Below are 2,321 nucleotides of genomic sequence, written 5' to 3'. Positions count from 1 at the left end.
AATACAAAATGATATTAAGTAAGTCAAGCTCAGACGAACAGTTGAGTAATTATTTAGGTACCTGCGAGTACTCTATGTAATCAAGATTTTCACGCAGAGCATGTCGCGGGCGGGGTGTGCTTTATCAACCAGTAAAGTTGAGAGGCAGCACAGAATACATTACGAGTATGTACCTAGGTACATTGTACAAGGTGGCTGTTTGGTTATCTTCAAATTAAACAGACCTCATGAAGCTTTTCATCTGACACAATACTGATATACCTAATAGTAAAAGCTTCCGGCGTTTTAGCTTTCAGCGAAGCGCTTTAGCTTTTAGCGAATCACGAGGTCCTAGGAGATACTGAGTTTTTCTTTATTCTAAGAAATTTTCAGTTAAAATTTCCCGGTGTTAGGAAGATGATGGTGTTACATCCTCGGACCTCGGAGAGCACGTTAAGCCGTCAGTCCTGATTGCCTAGTGGCAGTTCACAATGTTTTCAAACAGTGACGATCTCATAAACGTAAACGCGAATTTCTAAGGTATTGAAACAGTTGTGCAGTAGAGCTACTAGGTGGCGCTGTTTTAATTCCTTAGAAATTCGCGTTTACGTTTACGCGATCTTCACAGTATGAAAAATTAAGAACTCCCACTAGGCACTCTGATCATTATCATTAAGATTTGACGGTCGTCGTTATCACCCTAAGCCAACCCAAATAGGTTCAGCCACGGATGCGCAGCATAAGTGCAGCATCATGGGTCCAAGCTTCATATCTCCTCTGCTTAAAGGAGGGCGATAAGATTAAAATTATGATGACAAGCTTCAGAATTGTCGCATAACCGGTATTTTGGAAAAAAAAAATACATTCTTCTTTAAAGCGCCTGACAGAAATTTATAAGCAAATGTATCATTTTAAACTATAGCTCTTTTTATCCTAATGCTGTATTATGTGCCAGTCTGATTGTATTGTCTTGTCTTTACTGAGGACAATACAACCCGACCAAGGACTCCTTAGCTATAAAAGCATCTTTAAATATGTGTAGCAAATGATAATGCAAAATACTTTCAGTTGTGTGCATTTTAAGAAATTAAATATCACGTGTCTCAAACGGTGAAAGAAAACATCGTGTGGAAGCCTTTCTTAATTCTCTACGTATGTGAAGTCTGCCAATCCGCATTGGGCCAGCGTGGTGGACTATTGGCCTTACCCCTCTCATTCTGAGAAGCGACTTGAGCTCAACAATGAGCTGAATATGGGTTGATAATGATGATATGATAATAACGATACCCCACAGTATTAGATAAACAAGTAAAAAAAACAGCCCCACTTTACGCGTTCGAGTTTTTTAGACTTATCTGGGTACGACGCCTATGTTGTTTTTTTTTTAAAGTTTGTTACCTCAGAACTTCGTCATTTCTTAACCAATTTTGAATTTTATTTTTTTTGTTTGAATGTGTATACTCCTGAAGTGGTCCCATTGTCACCGTATCAGGATCTGATGATGGGATCCTGGAGAAATCGAGGGAAACTTTCAAAAATTGTAAGGACAAAAATATAGCGTTTTATATTTTTTCTAGTGATGCGCCGACTAGTTGCCGACTAGTCGGTAAAGCCGATTAGTCGGCAAAAAGCGCCGACTAGTCGGCTTATTATTTTGTATGTATTTCTTAATAATATTATGTATTGAGGAAGAAAAAAACATCTTTACTAAAGATTTTCTTTTTGTCATGATTAAATTTTAAAACAACTCTTTAACTTTCATTAACAAAAATAGTATTATTTGTACAAAAAAAATATTTATCATGTCACTTGCTTGGAAAAATTACTTTTGCTCAGCTATATCAGCAAGCAATTAAGAAAAACACATCGACACACTCGCAAGCGAATCGCGCTTAAATCAGCTGTATCTAAACATAGCTTTACGGAAATCCCCGACCTGTGATCGGCATTGCCGACTAATCGGCCGACTAGTCGGCATCTTTGCAACCGACTAATCGGCTAGTCGGCTAATCGGCAAAAGTCATAGTCGGCGCATCTCAAATTTTTTCCATTAACCTTTTTATGGCACTAAAACTTAATGAAGGTCTGGAGTCGATCTGATGATAAAGTCGAAACACACACGAGGGAACTCTTTAACGGTTTACAACAGTTACCTTGTGTTCAGTATTTTTTGAGAAATCACGGAGATATCATTTCAAACACATATTCCCACGGAAATGAAACTACGCGGGAGAAACCGCGAAGTTCTGCTAGTTTTTAATATCTTTATTATATATATTTCTAAAATAAGCTTTTAGATTTTTAATAGAAATTAGTAAAAAATAAGGAGTAAAAGAAACAAA

Source organism: Bicyclus anynana, chromosome 14, assembly GCF_947172395.1.
Source record: "Bicyclus anynana chromosome 14, ilBicAnyn1.1, whole genome shotgun sequence".
Taxonomy (NCBI): domain Eukaryota; kingdom Metazoa; phylum Arthropoda; class Insecta; order Lepidoptera; family Nymphalidae; genus Bicyclus; species Bicyclus anynana.
This window is presented reverse-complemented; position numbering follows the sequence as displayed.